General features: G+C 43.8%; 1 long non-coding RNA gene across 1 annotated transcript; it reads right to left on the bottom strand.

Annotated features, from left to right (window-relative positions):
• Positions 1 to 1,135: 1,135 nt before the first annotated feature.
• Positions 1,136 to 22,676, bottom strand: LOC144167363 (uncharacterized). The gene is made up of 3 exons (XR_013321967.1): positions 22,528 to 22,676; positions 8,259 to 8,411; positions 1,136 to 1,217 (listed from the first exon to the last, which is right to left on the bottom strand). It is a non-coding gene; the product is annotated as an uncharacterized LOC144167363 (long non-coding RNA).
• Between the last annotated feature and the right edge of the window lie 85 nt (positions 22,677 to 22,761).

Here is a 22,761-nt window from a genome sequence, read left to right as displayed (position 1 = left end):
TCTTAACACTTTGTATCTGTGGTGTTCCTTGCTTCAACGTCTGTCCGGCAAATATGTTGGAATGTCAATACAGAAAACTACTCGTCAACAATTCGTTAAGGCACACACAACTGCCATTCCTGAAACGACAATGCCTTGACCTTAGTTTTCTGTATTGAAGTAGTGCCTCATATCATCTCGAAGAAAACAGTGTTCGAAAATTATGTGACAACAACTTATTCCAATGGCCTTTTCTACGAGAGGATAAGAATAAACTTTCGCTGTATGTAATAGCCAGGCTATTCATATTCTGCACTGGATTTCTTTCTCGTCGTTGCTATTACCACTGAAAAACTATTGAAGTAGTTATATTCTCCTACTTTTGTAGTGTTTGGTTGCCTATGCTGGACAAAGCAAATTATTCACGTTTAAAAATTGCTACTTGAAATTTATTCATATTCATTTTTAAGCCGACGGCCCTGCTTCTTGATATCGTTTTTAAAGCATTCTCGAAGATGTTTTTAAAACGTACTGAGCAAGGCTGTGTCGTCCGCTAATCTCAAGTGGCTAAAGTATACCCCGGTTAACCGTATTCGTCCGTTTTCACCCGCCAAGTTTCCTGAATACATCTATAGACAATGTGTGACCAATTTAGGCCACATGGCACCTCCCTGTCGTACTCTCTGCCTAATCGGCAACTTTTCGGTTTTCTGGTGTATTATTATCCTGCCCTTACATTCCTTATATACGTCGCCTAACTTCCTAAGAGACGACATGAAGACAAACCTGGCCACCCTGAACATGTTCCCGTCGTGGAACGGTCAGCTTCTCCTTCCCTACTTGATGTATTTTTTTCCCCTGAAGGTGTAAAACAACGGTCTTCTTGCGTACCACATGTAGGGTATGCAAATATGATCTGCTTGCACATAATGTATACCCGCACGTTGGCGATGAGCCTCAGGAAAAGTGTTGATCCCGTATGCGACCCTCCTCTTTCCTAGGTATTTGAATCGAACATGACAACTGCCACTGTGTCGAGCAAAAAATATCATTTGAAGCTTCGAGCGCACAATTCGTATACACCAGGTACCATAGCTCGAGCTTCCATCAATGTGCATGCAACTACGACAATCACATGTTAGATTTGCAGAACGTGCCTTTTCCCTTGTCTCAGGTGAGCTTGACCACTCGGACCCAGTAACGCCGGATGGTGTTTCTTCACCACTCGAAAGAGTCTCCTAAAAGAGAAAAGAAAGGGTGGTAAAATCACGCGACAAGCGCTCCCACGCACCGGGAAAGAACTGCAATTTGTTGTCTTGTTCGAGGCTAAAGCGGTATTACTTGAGCGGATATGCAACTGCCACCTCTGAAACACCATTAATCAAACAGATGTCAGAAAGCAATTTGTATAGCCGATTAGCACATACGAGCCCCGATCCGAATAAAAAAGATCATTTCTATTGCAACGAATTACATACTCCCTCACATAATTATCCCTGTTGACCAGAGATATCACGAACGTGACATATCTGCAAGGCTTGCAGGGCTGCTTTCGGCCTGCCTAATCAAGCTTCAACTGTCAAACAGTGGGGCTCCGTTACGGGCATCTTCATAGCATACCTAATCAAACCACATCATATACGCCAGATGCCTTCTCTAGCTGAACACACACCTGGCAGGAGGCGCAAATACAGTCTAGTTTTAGCTAAACCACCACGGTTTGCATAGCACACTGTCACAGACACTACATTTAGATAGGCTACTACACCGCAACATGAACCGAAATTTTCACACTGCCCGACAAACTGCCTCCGCTCACCTTACTCCTCTCACGTCCATCAGAATGACCACAACTCCACATGTCGCCAAACGAGTTAGATCCCACGCACAGACCCTCGCCTGATCTAATATTATCCAATCCTAATACCGCTCTCAAAATCTTGACAAGCCTCGCTATCCACGCTTCTGTCTCAACATTCAACCGCCCCCTCCCCCCCTGCAACCTACCGAGCTCCTATGGTTACTAAAACACAAATGCATAAACAGCGTGGGGTAAAGTGACAAGGCAGCATCAATCGTGCCCCCACGATTGATGCCTCGACTTTTACAACATGGGATGATAAGCTTTACATCCAAACTAATGGGATTTCCATTGGGTCTTGCATAGCACCAATTCTGAGCGACATTTTCTTAGCCCACCTAGATAATCTGCTGCATGATCAACTACAGAGTTCAAGTGTAACCAGAATCTTCCGATATGTAGATGATTTTTTTTAGTAATTCTTAATACTGACGAGGTGGGTCTCCAAACATTAATGTTTCAGGTTTTACACCAGTTTCGTGAATGTTTTAAGCCTCTTGTTTTAACATTTGAATTACCAGTGGAAAAAACAATCAGGTTTTTAGACCTCAAGCTTCGGGTTTCGCCAAATCACATCTGCTGGGCGTATGATCCACGCGTCAGCAAGCCACTTCTTCCGTTTCAGTCATCCCATTCCAAGCTGGTAAAAAGGTCGATGGTTACCACGTGCTTAAAAAACGCCTTAAACAAATCATGTATTCACTGTATGCCTCACAGTTTTATTAGGCAGATGGACAGACTTCAGATAGCGGGGTACCCAAAACAGTTGCTATCATCCGTAGCGGAAGCGTTTCTACAAAAATTAAAAAGAAACACGCAGGACAGCCTACAAGTATCAGATCAAAACACAAGCAACCCTACTTGCATCGAATTGCACATAACTTGAAAAAAAAAAATAAGCAAACGCGCTAACGTGGAAGTAGTATTTTCCGCCCCCAATAAATTGTCAGCCATGTGCTCAAGAGTCAACAAAACAGCAAGAACAATGCAGTCTTGCTCAAGAAAGCATGAAAATTAGGTTTGTAGACTGCATAGTAGGTGTAGTGTATGCAGTTCCGCTGTACTGTGGTAAACAATATATAGGGCAAACAGGAAGGTGTTTAAATGAAAGACTGAAAGAACACCACTACAAAGTAACCAAGGCAATCAGTGGCCACCTGGGCCTCCACTGTAGGGACTGTAGTGTTAGCGGATGCTGCCCTATTTTTTCTGAAACAAAGGTCATTCCAAAAAATAAGCATAAAACCACCAGAGAAATAATTGAAGCTGCAGAAATCGCCCGCCTAAAAGATAAATGCATAAGCATGCCCTCTCTGACCCTCTCCCAAAAAGAATCAGATTTTTTGACCCCAGGTTAGTGCAGCACGTGATTTTGTGGCGCAGAGCGCGTGGTGATGTGTTACGAGCAATGGTGATAAGAGACACTATAATGTTACTCTTGCTCTTCCTCGTATTTTCTAACCGTGGTGGTATATATGTGCCCCAGCGGTAAAGAATAAACTGTTGTAAGTCAGCGCTGTGCGTGTCGTCTCCTCCTTCTCGTGTCTGTCAAATTTGCGCTGTTCCCCTCCTTCATGCCCCCAATAAGACGTCTGTTCGTCAAAAGAGTAACATTCTCGCCACTTGTCCGGAAAGTCACTGAGCCCTACCGCCTCCCACAACATGAAACCGGCTCACCCATTAATCACCCTTGGAAAGAACGGCTGTGCCGCTTCCCACAAACCACCCTGTTTTGTTGTTGAGCTGGAAAATTATTCTGTTTTTTTTTCACCATCTGTACACCTTGCTGCGTCCTCTGCATGACAAAAATAGCGATTTGTACAGGCCTCGGCAGTATATAAACGTTAGTATTCTTAACCTCGTGTCTAAAATGGATGACCATCTTCGCGTTACGTCAGCCTATCTTCCTAAGTCAGCCTTTATAAACACGGACAGCCCCATGTTTGTCCGCTGAAAGAAAGGTCTAGTTTCATTCAAATAATTAACAAAGAAGTAGGAGATATCTCAAATGATAAACAACCGTGTTTAGTTTTGTGCACTGCTTGGACTACAACCCGGTCAAAGCATATTGTAGATCACGATGGGGCTCGGCACTACATTCTCTGGACATCCTTTTTCATAAAGTGGAAGGGGATTGACTTTTAAGTGCGCAAGCCCTTTGACGGCCGCTACTTTGGTTTGGCGCAGGTGATGGCAACGATGACGACCACGGACACGGCGACGGCGTCGTTACCGAGCGAGCGAAGGCGGGAACAAATCGGCAGAGGAAAATGTGGCGAATGGTGGGAGGGGGGAGGGGGGGGGATATGCTGAGCCCGCACGAGACGCTCGTCGGAGGAGCGTGTGGCCACAGTGTCACCGAAGGGCGGCACGCGCTGCTGTGGTGCCATCTCTCTTACTACCTCCCCCTCACACTTTCCGCAGACTCTACACTCGGTGCGTAGACCATCTGTAACACGTGGCATTTGCGTTGGAGGTTCAAACACGTTTCGCAACAACATGGTCGCCGGCGGCGGCGACGCCCTGCGAGATAGCAACGCAGTAGCGTGTGCCGCCGTGCCTTCGCTGATTGCGCGATCACTTCCTAATACGCCGCAAATATGCGCCATGACGGAGAAGACCGCAGTTCGCGCTGTGCACATATTGTGCATGAGGGAGTACAGTAGTCGTCAGTGAATTTTTTTTTCATTTTCGTTTTATTCCATTAAGTGGTTTATTTGAGATACTCTGTTTAGGTAGGAATACGTTGTATTACCTCAGGTTAGGTTTGTTTAGGCTACATTATTAAAGACTGCGTTAGGTTGTTCTGCTTGATAAGGCTGTGATTGACCAGGCTACACTGAGGATGTTTCTTTTACTTCAGCCCGCTCAATAACGGTATCAAAGTTTCAAATATCTTCGAAGACTGCTTTAAAAGTAACATGCATGATTTGCGTCTTCATCACAAGGTCATCCTTCGGTTTGTTTTATATGTCTTTTTCTAATAAATGTACTTGCTTACCAGAGCGCTCGTACATTTTAGGTTAATTTTTTGTCTCTTTTACCCTGTTTGGAATACGGCTTTTTCCGGTAGTTCCATGGCGTTACCCGTGCTCTTCGATGCAAAGGTCACTCGGAGTGATTTCTTTGTTCATTTTCGTTTCATTTCAGTAAGTAATCTAGGTGACATATTTTGTTTAGGTCAGGCCGCGTTATCGTAGCTCCGGTTAGGTTTGTTTAGGGCACATTACTTAACGCTGCGTTAGGTTGTGTTATGACTGGCAAGGCTGTTAAATTAATGATTGGTTAAATTTCACCGTGTGAGGCACGCTGAGGGCGTCGACGTCTGCAACGTCACTGAATTGAAATAGCTCATAAAGCGCGTTTCTCATTGGAATAGGAACAAATAGGTGCGAACCGCGTGGTTTCCGGGACGTTGTGGGCAGGTTCAACATGGTCCAGAAGAACGACTTGAATGAGATGGGGATGACACCCAAGTCTGCCAAAGCGTGAGGATGCAAAAGCGTAAGTGTTCTACGTGATATTTGCCATGTTCGTTTGCGATTCTACCACCCGCTTTCCTGCTGAGGTATTGTCACGTAGCCAAGGACAGCGGAACGTCCTTAAAACAATGAAGTTCACTGGAAGTGAATGCGTGCAACCTTGAGCTCAGAAATTTGGCACGCACCCGGAACCTTCGGTGCTGTGATTGGGAAAGTGATTGCTACGCTGTAGTACTTACGAATAAAGAAACAAACGACTGTTTCACCTGTTTGTTTCTACGCGAAACAGGAAAACCCGAAGGACCCTCTCTCCAAAAAAGCTAGAAACAAACAATGAGGTACAGAGGCAGAAGACCTCAACGTTTACGGAGACATTCTGTCAAGAGATTGGGCGAATTACGCAGAGTTTCGGCACATAACAGCAACGGCTTATAGTGTCTTGTGATTAACTACAGCAGCGCAACGAGACTGTTGGGAAAAGCGCACTAGAAAAGCGTATTCTTGGCTTACAAATGCAAGACTCTGTGCCCTTCCCTGTGACACCAATGTGCAAGGTACGAGGTTAATATATGCCTTTTTGCAGATGCAGTTGGAAGAAAAATATGCTTTAACATTTTTTATTCATCGTTTTTACGCCTCTTAGAAACATGATGATGACAGTTGCTATTTATTGGCGCAAGTCCAGCTAGGGCAAACAGCGTAAAGAAAGCTTGTTGCAAGATCTGCACGACCCAAATTTGCGTATTGCATTGGCATCGGCATTTTATAAGCGCTATTAAAGCCACTGCGGCATCTACAAGCGGATGGCCATATTCGCATTACTAGAATTTCAGCCTACATCGATAAACTAAGACTAGTGATCCTAGTTTTCAAAATTCGGAGCAGCATCCTCCGTCACCAGGTAACGTTCTTTCTCGAAATCATTCCATATACCGCATCTAAGGGTCAACGTTTTTATCAAAAGCACTAACTGTCTAGGGGTCTTCGTTGCCACTTTTAGAATAGATTCATTGGCCTTTGCTCTGGTGTTGAGAAAAATAGCCACCAGATTACACTGTTTCCATGTTTATCTGGTGAAAATATTTTACATTTTTGATATACGTCGAGTTAATGAACAAAATTTGTTAATCCTTAGCTGTATATTTATGATGGGACGTGCCTGGAATGCTAACCTAAAATATTACACCATTTTTTTCATCTGCAATAACAGGATTAAAAAGTTATGGGGGCATAGCACTACGCACTAACAACGTTCTGAGAAAAAAATGAGCTTAACCATGGTAACCGATAATGACCAGATATACAGGGCTACCTAGCATTTCGACCATATCGGGACCATGTCCAACTTATAGTAACACCGAAAGTTGGGCGAGTTGGTAAATCATCTTGAACGAAACACACACAGCGCGCAAAACAACAGGACGAAAGACGGAGGGATGTACAACAAAAGCAGCGCTTCTGTTGTACATCCCTCCGTCTTTCGTCCTGTTGTTATGCGCGCTGTGTGTGTTTCGTCCAACTTATAACATAGCGGCGTCATCGGTCAGTCCTTTACATTCTCCCCAAGTGTTTAAACAGTAATACAACTCACAGGTTTGGACTGTTTTTTTAGAGTTTGACACCAATTTCATTACAGGCCTTCCCATCAAATCTGTTATATTTCTGGCCAAGTATATAAGAATACTGATGCCTGCATTACATCACCCAGGCCAGAATGTTCCCTTGCCTACCAAACATGACACTTTATATATGTGATTTATACCGTTTTTATGTCTCGGAGCACACAATTGTTGAAATACCAATGCTGAGCACTAGTCGACAACAAAAGGTTATAGCACTAACGCAAACCGAAGTTTTTGAAACAATAACGAAAATCCTTGAAAGCCTTTCCCCTACTTATGTCGCGCTTGACATCATGCAGAAGAAAACTGCTTTCACAAACGGTGTGACAAAAATTCTATCAGTGGCATTTTTACCGCACAATCATATTTAACTCTCACGAGCTTTAATAGTTGTTTTGTAGGGCCTCTAGTCCCGAAGAACTTGGCTTGCATATCGCCCATTAAACACATTAAATACAACATAATTAAATCTTCTTGAAACACGGTGTCAATGCGGGCCTGTTGGTACATACTTAAAGTTTGATAATAGAGGTAAACAAAACAAATAGAATGCGAGACGAGATAGGCGTTCTGACTCGTATCACCTTCTCTTTTCACTGTCTTAGCGCTTTTATCAAACTTTCATTCTTCTTGACGGTGATTCAAAGAAGCCTATTTAACGAATCAATAAAACAATGAACCCAAGAACTGTTTTAATTTTTTTTGACTGCCGTTCAGCGCCTTCAGAAACCAAGCAAATAAACCTTCACAGGAGCTTCAAGTTCACTACTAAACACTTTTAGGGGCGAAGCACTTTAAACCACGGGCTGTCGGCGTCTCATGTCATTGTCTCATGAACTCGTATTCTCATGTAGTCACGGTACTAAAAGACCCAGAAACTTTTTTTCAGACACCTCGCGCTAGAACGTAACGCGTACTACAAAACCCCTGAGAAACGCATTCTCCAACGCCTCGCACTACTTCATAGCATAATTCTAAGCTTGCTGTGGCGTGTGACGCGAAGACAACTTACCGCCGGCCTGCATCTCATTTAATTGCTTAAATCCCGTTCAATGCAAGAGAAGGTGCCACTGCCTCAGCAAGTGCGCGATTGGTCCTCCCAAATTAGCGTGTGCGGAGTGGCAAAAGGAAGACCTAAAATCTTTGAATTCACTTATACGCTTCATGACTCGCCCCTCCTCAGGTATCACGTGAGTGGAGATGGCCCAGAATTTCTTTTTATGAGGTCATGCCTGACGTAGGTCCATGATACTTATTTTTTGTAGTAAATATTGCCGAGAGCTTGTTCTCTGTCGAAAAGACAAATACATATACCTTTGTTAAGATTTCTTCACTCGTCATCTTATAAATAGATTCCGACGATATCTTTTCGCTGGCAATCAAAGTACTGATGCTGGCTTGAGTAGACGAATGCATGGCTGTCTCGGAATGTGTCTCGCTGGTAGGTCCTGATTCTGTGCTCCCTTCCTAAAAAAGAGGAATACTGGCTGTTACGACGTTTAAAGGAAATATAGATGCTATAATGTGCTTACGATATTTGAAAGTTTTCTAAGTCATAAGTGTTTCTTTACAATGGCTTTCAAATCGGTGTGACCATAAAAAGCTGCTGCCGTCTGGTAGAAGCTGATTTCTTCTAGAATTACCATATTTCAGTAATGTACCGGCCATGCGCATTTACATATAAAATAAAAAGAACGCGGTGAGGTTTCTTAATTTTATACCACCAGGACCGAACAGACAAGGGCGGTTAAAACTAGGCAGCTTTTTTACCCAATCAGTGCAGCTAGGAGCAAACAATTAAACACTCGGCGTGGTGTGTATTCGATGGTTAAAGACATTGAAACTCGACGCACTGGCCATGCACTCGCATGAGGTTGTCAAATGCGGCAAGAGAACCAAACAGGTGGCAGAAGTTTTAACGAGTGTTACGGCGCAGCCTTCCTTGCAGAAGTGGTGAAGCCACTGCTATAGCGAAAAATCCCCCTGCGTGGCATGGGGCCAATCGTGGAGAACGAGCAAGGCGACGATCGGTGTGGCGCCCGACAGGAGCTAAAGCGGTAATCTGCTGTATCTTTGATTTGTCCCTTTTGAGAATAGTGTAAAGACAGGTGATTCTAACCACATATACCTCGTCTCATTTTGGTGAAGGTGATACAACGATCCCGTGAGGCGACGGATCTTCAGAGCGGACGCCAGCTCTCTCAGGATAACATGCCTACTGATTCTGGGCAGCCCCATCAACCGGCCATGGCACCGTTGATTGTGTTGTCCCACCACCGGCATCCAGGATTTTTCTACAGAACTGGCGACATCGACGTGCACGACTGGCTCGCCATGTATAAATGCGTACGTAGCCATAACAACTGGGATCCCACGATCATGCTGGCCGACATCGTGCTCCTCCTCAAGGGGACGGCCCTCACGTGATATGATACCTATGAACCTGAGCTCGCTTGCTGGGAGATCCTCAGAGAGAGGCTGAAGAGCGTGTTCGGGAAGCAACTCGGACGTCTGCTCGCTGCCAAGCAAGCGCTTTCCACACAGGCTCAGACGGCCACAGAGCCGTATTTAGCATACATACAAGACGTGCTTTTCCTTTGCGTCAAGGTCGACCGCATCATCTCCGAGTCCAAAAAGATCGACCACATCTAATAAGTCATTGCCGATGACGCTTTTGACTTGCTTGTTATGACCACAACTCCACATGTTGCGAAAGCGGTGGACAAAGAGTTGGATCCCACACAGAGACACTCGCCTGATCTAATATTATCCAGTCGTAAAACCGCTCTCAAAAACTTGGCATGCGGCAGTATCCACGCTTCGGTCTCAACATTTACACCCCTCCCCCGCAACCTACCGATCTCCTATGGTTACTATGGCTACTAAGACAGAAATGCATAAACAGCCTGGGGTAATGTGACAAGGCAGAAGCAATCGCACCCTCAATACGACGTACTTCCATCAAGAGAGTAACGTTCTCGCCACTTGTAGGGAAAGTCACTGAGCTCTACCGTCCCCCACAACATGAAACCGGCTCACTCATGACTAACCTTTGAAAAGAACGGCTGTGCCGCTTCCCACAAACCACCCCGTTTTTTTTACGTACTGGAAGATTATTTTTTCGGTGTTTTTTCTTCACCATTTCTACACCTTGCTGCGACGTCTGCACGACAAAAATGGCGTATTGTACCGGCCTCGGCAGTATATAAACGTTAGTATTGTCATCCTGGTGTCTAAAATGGATGACCATCCTCGCCTTACGTCAGCCTATCTTCCTAAGTATGCAAGGAGTCATCGCAGTTATCAAAACTTTGAGCAACGTTATTCACCACTAGGAAACCTTGTTCGCTGCATTGATTTTGGTGGTTTCTTATCCCATCTAGGCAGGCAATTTTTATACCGAGAAGCACTATGTTTCTACTACAACGACTTCACTTGTAAATACGGTTCTGCGGAGCCTGTTTGAAGGTATTTACTGGCGTTTGTGACGGCACTCGGCAAGAAGTCGCTTTCTTTATTAAACGGGTTCATGAACTGAAACGCTTCCTGTTCCACAGAGGTATAACGGGTAAATTGAATACATTGAAAATAGATGTTTGGATTTAAAATAAAAAAAATGTAGAAAGGTAATGAAACAAGATAATTACGTAGAAAATGACTCACTACAAAGCACAGATAAATATAAAAGATTTAGCCAGGTATTATCGCGTTATTTGCGGTTGACTTTGTGTTGACTTTGTTTCTGCGTGTTTGCCAAATTGTGACGAACTATTTGAGATGTTATTATTGTTGAATATTAATGGTAAATAGTACTGTCTCTTCTCAAATTTTTAATGTTTTTGTATGTTTTATTAGCTCTGCTTTCCTTCTTACGAGATAATTTCTATGGATATTAAGAAGTTGTTCTCTGTGTTTGTTTGTTATTGGGCAGTCCTCTAAATAGTGGTAGAAACTGCCTGCTGGTACGTTACATATGTGTAAAGGCGAACCTATGAACATAAAACAGAAATCTAACGTGTCCAGTGATAAACTATGACGTGTAATAGTTAGTGGGAAAGGGGTCCGGAATTTTGTGAATATTCTTTATCCAATTGAAATGTGTAGCTTTCATTTCCTTCTTGTTGCCACTCAACATTCCAATGTTTTCTTAGGTTAATATTGAGCCGTTTTTTGATAAATTGTATTGAAATAGGTCAGTCAATTTTTGACGTTTTTCTTTTCTGTCTTTCATGGGAAGACTGGAATTGACCATGGGCCGAATTCTCTAAAAAATGGGCGTCGCTTTGAAACGACGGGGTAGCGCCATTGAAATGTATGTGTTCTGGGGTTGGGGCCGCCGCTTTGAGGTGGGCAGCGTGAAGTAGGAGCTGCAAGAAAAGCACTGTGGCAAGGACGCGAAGCGACAAGTGAAATGACGGAGGGCAGTGGGTGTCGCTTCGCGTCCTTGCCACAGTGCTTTTCTTGCAGCTCCTACTTCACGCTGCCCACCTCAAAGCGGCGGCCCCAACCGCAGAACACATACATTTCAATGGCGCTACCCCGTCGTTTCAAAGCGACGGCCCGCCGTTTTGGAGAATTGGCCCCCATGACAACTATTTCAGTGAACCCAGCTACTTATCTAGTCGTAATGACAACCGACACAAAGTGAAAGAGTACTGTGCAAGAACGACAATGTTTTACAATTTCTTTTTTGTGATGACCATTATAGATTGAAACCGGCTGCAAGACAAACAAGTGTGCTGTATGAGGGAAGTATTGTTTTATTGCAGTCTGTAACACCCTGCTGTAACGCCTTTTTTGGCAAAGTGGAGCACTCACTGAATAAAGAATACAGACTTTTTTCGCCATATTTTGCTGCTTTTTAGCCATTTCGTTTGCTATTTCGTTACCGACATTGCCACTGTGACCTTTAATGTAACTTAACATAAATTTTTCCTGTTTTGCTTTTTTGTTAGCATTTCTTTGATTCTAAATATATTTGGGTTCCGATTATGTGGATTGCTAATTGCTTTTAGGGTTGATAGGCTATCAGTATACAACTGTACGTTAACTTATTTGCAGCCAGTTTGGAGGTATTGAATTGCTTTTAAAATCGCGATTCCAGCTGCCTAAAAGTTATTGATGTACTCCGGAAGTTTGTATTGTTTGGTTGCTACTATTTCGCCGGAGTTATCCAGAATTATAAAAGCTGCTCCTATGTCGGTTTTATCTTGCGAGCCGTATGTAAATACTACAAAAATCTCTCTGCGAAATTGGTTGAGTAAGATAGGTAAAAGATATCTTATCTGCTGGATGCAGCTGCCATATATCTACTTTGTTACTTATTTGGTCTCCCGTAAAAGCGCGGTTTTTCCAGGTGGACATTTTTTCCATCGAAAAGTACGTCAACTGTTTCGAATTCTTTTTCGATCGTCAGATGAATTGGTGGGACATTAGCTATAACGTTTAAGGCCGGATTGGATACTGTTTTAAATGCTTTGGTAACTTTAATGAGGCTTGTCTTTTGAATACTTCCTAGTTTTTTTCTCATTAGTACCTGTGTCTTATACGAAATTGGAGCGGCAAAAACTATGATTCTTTCATAGCTCTGATATAAATTTGTTGGAGGTGTTTGCTGGTAAGCCCCCAGTTGTATGCTGTAAATTTTCTTAGGCTGTTTATTATTTGGTTTATTTTTTCATTTACATAGTCAATATGAGGGATAAAACTGGGCTTGTTGTCTATATAAGCACCTAATAATTTAATTTCTTTACAGAATTTAAGATTTTTGTTTCCTAGTTTGATAATGGGAGCTATTCTATTGTTACTTTTATTTAGCTCTTTTATTTCACCTATTACAGTGAATTTTGGTTTTGTTGTGTTAAATGTAAGTTCTTTGTCTATTCCCCAGTTTTCAACTATTTTGAGCGCTTCGGTTGCCTTTTGTTCGATATTATTTCTTCAATTGCCTGTTATCACTAAGGTTATGTCGTCGGCAACAGCCTGAATATATACATCGCTGGGAAATTTGCTGTTTAAGAGATCTAAAACTGTTATGCTCCAGAGTAATGGACTTAAAGGTGACCCCTGCGGAGAGCCTGACTTAAGATAAAGTTGAATTCTTGTATATAAAGTTGAATCCGTGTTATAGATAATTTTTCTATTTAAAAAAATTATTAGTCGAAATGATCAGATTTCTCGAACAGCCTGATATTTTAGCAAGTTTACAATGACGGATGATTTGATACCGCTAAATGCGTTCTTTATGTCTAAACAAATGACAGCACACACCGCTTTATCTAATCATGCTTGATCAATTTTCTTTTTTAACTCGAATAAGGCTATGCTTGCCGATGTGTTATGGGTGAATCCGAATTTTTTTGTGCTATGCAGCTTTTTCTTGGTTAAGAAGTAATATATTCTGTCTTTAATTATTTTTGTGAAGTATTTCTCCCAGTATAGAGTTGACTGCTATGGGTCTTTATTTGTTGGCTCCTTGATCATCCCCTGATTTTGGTATTAGGATTACATTTGATTCCTTCCACCGTGATGGAATGTATCCTGTTTTGATACATGCATTATAAAGATCAAGAAATAATAATTTTTCGTTATTATATAGACATTGTACAAACGTGGCTCGTAGGCCATCTGTCCAGGAGCTAAATTTCTGCGTAATTCAGAAATGACTGCGTTAATATCATTTTTAGTAATAACAGCTTCATCGTTATCGTTTTCAAGAAGAAGAATTTCTTCTTCGTCACAAACCTCCTTGACCTCGTATAACTCTCTTAGTATATGGTCAACTGTTTCTTCGGTTGATTTTCTTTTGTAGCGCAAGCTACACTGGCCGAGGTTGAGCGGTTTCGCGTGTACCGTGAAAAGCCGTTTTGCGCAAACGCGAGAAGCATTGGATTGGTTTGGATCGGATCGGATTGGCTTGGATTGGATTGGATTGAATTGCATTGGCTTGGATTGCGTTTGATTTGTATTAGATGCGACTGCATCTCATTCACTCGCCTTGTCCCTCCATACGGCGTTGTCGTTGTCCGTCCACACCCATCCCTCATTCTCTTCGCCACGCGAGCTGCGCTCTCCGCCGCTCACCCCCCTCGCCTCTCCGATAGCGAACTCTCTCTCGCGAGGGGCATTGGATTGGATTCGATTGGATTGGCTTGGCTTGGCTTGGCTTGGCTTGGCTTGGATTGGATTGGATTGGATTGGATTAGGATTGGATTGAATTGGATTTGGATTGGATTGAATTAAAGTGGATTGTGTTGGATTGTGTTGCGTCATAGCCGCGCCACGTTGCGTCGTAGCCGCGGCAGGGGGTTCACGGCACGTTTCACGCGATGGGAGAATCAACCTAAGGGAAACAACAACGGAACCCCCTATGCGTCGCATCTACACAGGGGTTCCCGCGAGGGGAGGTAGGAGAAATTTCGGATTGGATTGGAATAAATTGGATTGTGTTGGATTGAAATCCCATCCAATTGGAGTACGGGTGCTGAACCTTAGCTCACGTTACGTATGCCCTGGCAGAGTTGAGCTAAGCCACTGCTAATTTTTTTCCTCCATTTTCTTTTTCCAAACTTGAAATGATGATTGGTTGCTTTACTGTTCCTCTGGCTAATTTATACGGTAATGGGAATGGATTTTCATGAACATGTGAACAAAGTGTTCCCAACTTCTTCTTTTTGCTATGGCTAAGTTATCATTGTAAGCTTTGTGTTCGTTATAGTACTCGCGCTTAAATTGTTCTCTGATTTCTCCTCGCGATTTTTGATACCCCTTCTTAGTGCTCTTACTCGCTTTCTCTCGATTTCAAGCTCAACTGCCCACCATGGTTTTGTTTGCTTCTGGGATCGTTTAACTGTTTTACTATGTTTACTTACTAATTTTTCTGTTATCATACAATGTGCTTACAGCATTTTCGATTTCTTCTGTTGTTTTAATCCCGTTTCTCGTGGTTTCAAACCAAGTGTCCTTTTTTAAATCATCTAGGACATGTTTCTCACCTTTCAGGGTTAGACGGTACTTGGGTTTGTTAACGATATCGTATAAAAGTAAACTAATAAATTTGTGGGCGCTGCTGTTGTAATCCTCCAGTACTTCCCAGTGAATAACTTCTGGTAATAACGCTTGCCCTAAAATGGTTACGTCGATTAATTCCCACATATACTATTTTGGAATGTCGGAGGTGAGTTAGGGCTATTTATAGTAGAAATGTCGTGCCTAAGGGAAAGTTCAAGTAAATCGTCACCCCTTGGATCGGTTATATCTCCTCCCCACACTCTGTGTTCCGCATTGAAGTCACCCAGTAGTACTACGTTGTCTGTAGGAAAATCTTGAAAGAAGAGTTCTAAACGGTATAACGTGTTTTCAAAATCGTCTCTGCGAGGCGCGTAGCAATTAATTATAACGAATTCCTTTTCTTCCCAGTTTAACTTCGCCGCAATAATTTTTCTTCGATTATGAGCGGGAATATTTTTACATCTGGAGAATGATTTACTAGAGCGACTTTCGGGTTATTTCTGTGTGCTATGACTTGATGTGGGATGGTAAAACCTATAAGCTTTCCTTTTACTAGATAAGGTTCCTGTATTGCTGAGATGTGATTATGATTTTCATTATGGTAGAAACTTAACGCCTCGTTCCTATGGCAGTTCTTGCCAAATTAACTTGGATGATGTGTAGTGATGACCGTGGCTGCGAGATTTCTCGCTGGTCCGAGTACTGCTTCGCCATAATGTTATGTATGCGTGTGTTGTAAGTGTTGTAGTGATGAGAGTGAAATTGCGTTGACCTATCGATAGCAACTCACAATTTTAGAGCGTCCACCTCAGTCCACTTTACGCAATACTGAATTTCGCTAAATGTTCTATTACTTGCAGCTTGCGTTGTCGAAGCAGAGCCACACCAGTCGGTTCAATTCGATCCGCTGAGAATCGCCTATTCTTGTCGCTTCCTCTGAATGTACGTCGGGCATGTGTTCACCATTATTGATTGTCTTTTGTTGGCATTCTTAACCTTTCCTTGGCTCTCTTCCGTACAGATGCAACAATGAGGTTTTACACTAGCGCAGTTCTGGTAGTAGTGGTTTCCACCCATTTGGCGCATCGTGGTCTCCTGTTGATGTCACAGCGTTTTTCGGAGTGGCCGTAGCTCGCACAAAGCTTGCATCTCGGGAAGAAAACGTCGTTGAAGTACCTGCAGCGTGTCCATACGATGTAGAGTCTTTCTTTCAAAACGATGCTCTGATAAGCTGGCAGTTTTGTTGACAGAACGGCTGTTGTGCCATTCATTCCCCTTAAATGGTTCAGAACTTGGATGTCGTCGGGGTCGCAGGATTGTCGATTCTGGTTTACTAAGACTGTCGGAATGTCTTCGACTGAAACGTCGCCTTGGATACCTGTTACCTAAACCGGGGGAAGTTTTGTCTTGGGTACCCTTGTTTGTATTTGGCGGTTGCTGGATTTTTCGCGTTTTTTTAGACAGTTTCTTCAGTCCTTTCTTTGACGTCGAGGTCACTACGATGCCTTCTCTTCCTTGTCGAAGGAAAGATGATGATGACAGTTGCTATTTATTGGCGCAAGTCCAGCTGGGGCAAACAGTGCCAAAAAAGCGTGTTGCAAGATCTGCACGACCCAAATTTGCGTATTGTATAGGCCTCGGCATTTTATAAGCGCTCTTAAAGGAGTACTGTCACGAAATTTCTCGCTTTCAGTTTTTATGCTGTAAAGAATATCTATAGGCCTTATGCAAAAGTGCTGCCCTCTGTCGCAGCCGAATCGAACCCTCGCTTCGACGCCATGTTTAAGGATAGCGCCGGTCGGGAATACGTGTGCTACAAGGTGCTGCGCGTGCGTGTTACCGCTTCTTGGTGACTCGCTGCACGTCTCGTGCTGTGTTGTCGCACGTAATGACTGATGAATGGTGTGTGGACTTGTCTGCGTTGCCCCGGTTCCCGTCCGGCTTCGCGGAGACATATTACGCGTCCAAAACGCAATCGCAACGGCACCAGGAGCGCAGTTACAAGTTCGCCACCGAATCGTACGTTTGCCTGCCGACGATGAAGACGAAACGGTGCGCCGGGTAAGTACTCTTGGTTTGTTGTTATTTGTATGTGCTTTTGAGTTTGCGCAGAAGTTCTTTAATGGTGCCTAGAATGAATTACTTTCTAAAGCTTACCGAGCCATCAATGGTGCCGCACGCAAATCGAAGTTTTGAAAAATCAGCCGCTCGGGCAACCGCAACACGCGTGTTCCGTTTCACTTCTTGTGCGTTTCTTATTTTATGCAATAAATATTTGGCTCACGGCTCTTGTTTGTTCAAGTAGCGCTGGGGTATCGTGTTTTGCAACAAACAGTGCGGTAAATCGTCCTTATGAAAGCGAAAAAACATTGACGAATGCTCGCTCTTCCGCGATTCAACTTTGCGCTTGTTTTTGTAACAGCAATCCTGGGTCGCTCGCAAAAAAAAGGAAAAAATCCCGTTTTTAAGAAATCAAATAGCACTGCAATGCTGCAGCCCGGTGCAGAGTAAATTTTCGATTGATGGAAGCGTTCTGAATGAACAATAAATACTAAGGAATTATTGCCACGATATCTCCTGGCAAGAATTCCTTAGTATTTATTTTTGGTGAATGTGCGGATTACAAACGATCGAACACAATTGGTGATTAATTTTTATAGGACTAACGCTATGGACTGCGGGTTGCGCTTTCTGCCGCGTGAAAGCACACCTGAACGCATCATGCGCAAGCGCATTGTTTGTGCGAGGGTCATTAAAAAGGCTGTCATATTTTCGTCACCTTTGCTTGTGGCACTCGTTTAATTTATTTTGTCTGTGTGAAGACTCTGTTAATTTATTTTACCCACGCTTGTTAACGTGTATACTAGCTTGTAATCGCAAGTACGATACGATAGGTTCACCTAAGGAAGTTAGCAAAGAAATACTTGATAAAATGAGAGGGTACAACGGTGGTACACCCCAGAGAACAATGTCTACGAAACAGCTACCCCCTCCTCCCCTTCGTTCTACCTCCTCAATTATGCACTGAAAATGCTCAATAATCATTTATTGCGCTAAATGCAGAACTAAGGCATACAATAAATGTACCTAAACTGCGTCTTTTTCAATGTATCTTTTTTCGTTAGAAGGGCATCTTTTTTTGCGCAGCGTTTTTTTTTTTTTTTGCGTGTGCTTTTGGCCACATAATCGTCATTCATGGCAAGAAAAATCGCGGATCAAGCGATGGTTCGTGTTCGGCACGGAGTTCGTTCACGCGACCACTCGAAGTCATTTCGCCCTGAATTTGGTGTGAACGCGGAATGCTTACATCGCGTGCAAACTTCTCTTCGTTGTGAGAATGTAAAAAACGGAATCTTTCAAACGGTACATAAAGTACGTCCGGACATGGACTGTAGCAGCGACGTTCGCCTTGAACTCGCAAAGCATGTAAACACAGCGGTTGCACCCTCTATGTTCAAGTCATTTGACACACCTGCCTTCCGAGGGATCAAATAATTTCAAACACCGGACCAGCAAGCACGAACGCTAATTTATCAGTATTACACGCACGAGCGCTGGCCGTTCCATTCAACATTCGCTGTAATTCTTTTTATAGCTTCGATCGCGTTCGCGCAGATCACCGAAGTAGTAGTCCGCAATGGCCGCTGCGTTAGCGCGAGGTAATTCTGGCATATTGAGACAAGCAGGCAGTTCTTTGGTAACCCCTTTCATATCACACGGACATAATTTGTTGTTGTCATTGTTACATGAACGAATTTTACACGGATACAATTCGCTGCGCGCGCGACACGCACGCGCGGCACGCACACACGCGCGCGCGACACGCAATAAACATTAATACTTTGACTTCTAGCATTCTTACCTTTGCCCCTTGAGCATCCTTGTTCCCACTTTGTGTGCAACATGGAACACAACAGTATGTAGGCATCCTGGACGACAGGAAACGATAGATCGCCGGGAACTCGCTGCAGTTCGATGCTCCGCTTTCCAGTTGAGCCCTTGAACATGGCGGTCGCGCTCGCGGTGGCCGCGAGAGGGCAGCAGATTTTGCATAAGGCCTATTGGCCCAGTAATTACAAACATCGAACCGAAAGCCGTCAGCCGCCAACACAGAATTAATTATAGCACGTTTATTGCAACCAATTTGAAATTTGGTCGCCGCGCGGGAAAATGGCCGTTCGAAGGCCAGCCTGCAAGCGGGCCAGCCTTACGTCACGGTCTCACCCGTGACGTCAGGGACATTTTTCTTTCTTCCATGCGTTCGCCGGATCGTCTGCTACGATTTCACATGGTCCGCGACTCGCCCGCGCAATCGACATGTCGTCTGAATCGTCAGACTCGGATGAGTCACTGCCACCCGACAGACAGAACAACTTTATTTGGCCAGGCGATTAGGCTGGCGATGTCTTCGCCGTCGTCCGTTTTTAATATCACTGCGGCTGGAACCAGCGCAGACTGTTATAGCAACACCTTGTCGCCACTCTTCTAATCAATCTGATCACGAAAAAGAAGCTCCACATGCGAGAAAGTAGATGTTAGTGTGTTGAAAATTGTGCTAGGAGTTGTTATCAGCGCTGAATTTAAAAGTTGCGTTCAGATATTTGCCGCGATGGTAAGCCTACACTGACCGGCAGCGGAGGTTCGGCGCTCCGACCCAGCACAGCCGGCACAGCGGTGCGGCGAGCGGCCGAAAGATGGCGCCACATGCGCGTTAGAATCAAAACAGGCCGCGGCAGATGTCCTGGTCACCGATCGCCGAAACGGAGATTATTGCCAAAATAAAGCTCCATATGCGAAAAAGAGGATGATAGTGTGGTGAAAAGTTGTGTAAGGGATTGTCATTCGCAGTTGTACAGATACCAGCGATCAAATAGTCGCCACGATACTAAGTTCCCAACACCCAAGGTGACCCGTGGAACCCCGAGCCCGCTGGCTTGGGCGACAGTTCTTGCGGCCGCCGGCGCGCACGAACTCAGTCCACGTTTAGCGCTGCATGTCGTCGCGTGGAAAATAATGCATCTTGGCGTCGTCGTCGATTTGCTCGGACAGGCTTCCACGAGCAGTAATTCGCATACCGCGAGCTTGCCATAGCACAACTTGGGCGACCTCGGCGACGCGCACCGCCGCGTCGCCGCGGTGACCGTCTACATCGCGCAGTTTTCGGCACCAGTGCCGAACACCATGCGCCGGCAACGAACTGAAGAGCAAAGACGTCGAACACGCAACGTTTACAAGCATTGCTCACACAGCTACGCCCACGTCTCCTGCCCAAACGAATACCACCGACAACAGCAGCGCAGGATATCGTTTCCGGTTCTGAAAACGACTATATGACGTCACCCTGAACCGGCCAAACACGCAGGCCGATGTTTCGTCACGCCGAAAGCGATTGCACTAGTGCTGCCGATTTGTGGAAGCTCGCGGCATGGACAATCAAAATCGATTTCAGATGTGATTCCGGCCTCGGATAGCTGCAAACATTTCTGTGAGGCATCTGTACAAACTACTGAAGCCAATTATATCATTTTTTAGGTATCAAAATTTCGTGTCAGTACTCCTTTAAAGCCACTGCGGAATCTACGAACGGATGGCCATAATCGCATTACTAGAATTTCTGCCTACATTGATAAACTAAGACCAGTGATCCTAGTTTTCAAAATTCGGAGCACCATCCTCCGCCACGAGGTAACGTTCTTTCTCGAAATTGTTTTTATACCGCATTTAAGGGCAAATGTTTTTACCAAAAGCACTACCTGTCTAGCGGTTTTCGTGTCTACTTTTATAATAGATTCATTGGTGTTTGCTGTGGCGTTGAGAAAAAAGCCACCAGATTACACTGATTCCATGTTTAGGTAATAAAAATATTTTACATTTTTGATATACATCGAATTAATGAACAAACTTGGTTAACTTTTGCTGTATATTTACGATGGCACGTGCCTTGGATGCCAATCTAATATTTTGCACCAATTTTTTTCTCCTCTAATAAAAAGGATGGAAAAGTTATGGGGGCATACCGCTACGCACTAACTACGTTTTGACAAAAAAATGAGCTTGACCATGGTAACCGATGATGACCTGATATACAGGGCTACCTAGCATTTCGTCCATATCGGGACCGTGTCCAACTTATAGCATGTTCCATTAACATAGCGGCGTAATCGGTCAGTTCTTTACATTCTCCCCAAGTTTTTAAACAGTATTTCAGCTCACAGGCTTGTGCAGTTTTTCCAGAGTTTGCTACCAATTTCATTACAGGCGTTCCCATTAGATCTGTCACATTTCTGGATAAGTATATAACAATACTGATGGCTGCATTACATCACCCAGGCCGAAATGTTCCCTTGCCTACCGAACATGACACTTTATATGTGTGATTTCTTCCGTTTTGATGTCTCAGAGTACACAATTGTTGAAATGCCAATGCTGAGAACTAGTGGACAACAAAAGGTTATAGCACTAACACAAACCGAAGTTTTTAAAGCCATAAAAAAATCCTTGACAGCCTTTCCCGTACTTATCTAGCGCTTGACATCATGCGGGAAAGGACCGCTGTGAGAAAAAATTCTATCAGGGGCATTTTGTACCGCATAATCATACTTACTTCTCACAAGCCATAATAGCTGTTTTTAGGGCCTCTAGTGCCGATGAACATGGCCTGCATATCGCCCATTAAACTCCTTAAATAACCACATAAATATCTTCTTGAAACAGGGTGTTAATGCGGGCCTGTTGGCACATACCTAAAGTTTGATAACAGCGGTAAACAAGAGAGAAGGCGAGACGAGATAGGCGTTCTGACTCGTGTCGTGTTGTCTTTGTACTGTCTTAGGACTTTGATCAAACTTTCAATCATCTAGAGGCAACTTCGAACAACCCTATTAAACGATTCAATAAAACAATGACCCCAAAGGCTGTTTTCCTAATTTAGTTTTCTTTTGACTGCCATTCAGCGCCTTCAGAACCCAAGCAACTAAACCTGCAAAGGAGCGTCAAGTTTACTACTAGACACATTTAGGGGCGAAGCACCCTAAACCTCGGGCTATCGGCGTCTCATGGCGTCTTATTCTCATATAGTCACGGTACTAAAACACCTAGACACTTTTTTTCAAACGCCTCGCGCTAGAACGTAACGCGTACTAAAAAGCACCGAGACACGCACTTTGCAACGCCTCGCACTACAGCATAATTCTGAGCTTGCTGTGGCGTGTGACGCGAAGACAACTTACAGCCAGTCTGCCTCTCATTTAATTGCTTAAAGCCGGTTAAACGCAAGAGAGTGTGCCACTGCATCAGCAAGTGTGCGATTAATCTTCCGAAATTAGCGCACGCCGAGTGGCAAAAAAAGAGACTTAAAATCTTTGAATGCACTTATACGCTACATGACTCGCCCCTCCTCAGGTATCACGTTAGTGGAGATGGCCCAGAATTTTTATGAGGTCATGCGTGACTTTCAATGTGCAAGGTCAGTTCTGTTTTAAAAATTGCAGAAATTTTATAGGGTCATGATACTATACTTTTGTAGTAGTAAATATTGTAGACAGCTTGTTCTCTGTCGAAAAGACAAATATACCTTTGTTAAGATTTCTTCACTCGTCATCTTATAAATAGATTCCGACGATATCTTTTCGCTGGCATTCAAAGTACTGATGCTGGCTTGAGTAGACGAATCCATGGCTCTCTCGGAATGTGTCTCGCTGGTAGGTCCTGATTCTGTGCTCCCTTCCTAAAAGAGAGGAACACTGGATGTTACGACATTTGAGGGAAATATACGACGTTATGATATGCTTACAATATTTTATTGTGT

The sequence above is a fragment of the Haemaphysalis longicornis genome, unplaced genomic scaffold, assembly GCF_048455015.1.
Source record: "Haemaphysalis longicornis isolate Haplotype H1 unplaced genomic scaffold, Haemaphysalis longicornis Haplotype H1 scaffold_2, whole genome shotgun sequence".
In the NCBI taxonomy this organism is placed as follows: Eukaryota; Metazoa; Arthropoda; class Arachnida; order Ixodida; family Ixodidae; genus Haemaphysalis; species Haemaphysalis longicornis.
This window is presented reverse-complemented; position numbering and strand designations above follow the sequence as displayed.